The sequence below is a fragment of the Mandrillus leucophaeus genome, unplaced genomic scaffold (assembly GCF_000951045.1).
Source record: "Mandrillus leucophaeus isolate KB7577 unplaced genomic scaffold, Mleu.le_1.0 Scaffold1108, whole genome shotgun sequence".
Lineage (NCBI taxonomy): Eukaryota > Metazoa > Chordata > Mammalia > Primates > Cercopithecidae > Mandrillus > Mandrillus leucophaeus.
Window position 1 is genome coordinate 397,129 of NW_012099299.1, and position 664 is coordinate 397,792.

The 664-nt window shown below is 39.3% G+C and overlaps 1 protein-coding gene across 1 annotated transcript in view; it reads right to left on the bottom strand.

Moving 5' to 3' along the window:
* The window catches only part of LOC105548664 (putative V-set and immunoglobulin domain-containing-like protein IGHV4OR15-8), a 4,520-nt gene that overhangs the window by 3,199 nt on the left and 657 nt on the right, over positions 1 to 664 (bottom strand). The window lies entirely within an intron of this gene.

Consider the following 664-nt stretch of genomic DNA (forward strand, 5'->3'; position numbering starts at 1 on the left):
GCAATTATTCCTAGTGACATGGAAATGGCTGGCAGCCCTCAATTCAGTTAATTCCTTTGGTTCACCTGAGTGTCTACAAGTATCTGATGAACCTCAGGACTCTTCTTCATGGATGACTCTGAAGATTGTCAGTCAACTCAGCGCTACAGACAGGCAGCTAATGGAGGATTCTCAGTCCACTGCCACTGTGAGCATTTAGGCAAATTCCATGTGTATGCTATTGTGAACAGTGTTGCAGTGAACCTACATGTTTACATTCCTTTAGGTGTCTGTCCGGCTGTGGGATTGTTGGGTCAAATGAAACTTCGGTTTTAGGTTATTGGAGGGATCACCATGCTGCTTTCCACAATGGTTGAACTAATTTATATTCCCACCAAATGTGTATAAATGTTCCGTTTTTCTTGCAATCTAGCAGCATCTGTTATTACATTTTTTAAGATTAGCTATTCTGACTGATGTGAGATGGTACCTCACTGTAGTTTTAATATGTGTTTCTCCGATGATAGTGATATTCAGCATGTTTTCCTATGCTATTTGGCCACATGTAGGCCTTTTTGTAAGTGTCTTTTCATGTCCTTTGACCACTTTTTCTTTCTTGTATGTTTGTTTAATTCCATGTATATTATAAATGTTAGACCTTTGTCAGAGGTATAGGTGGCAAATA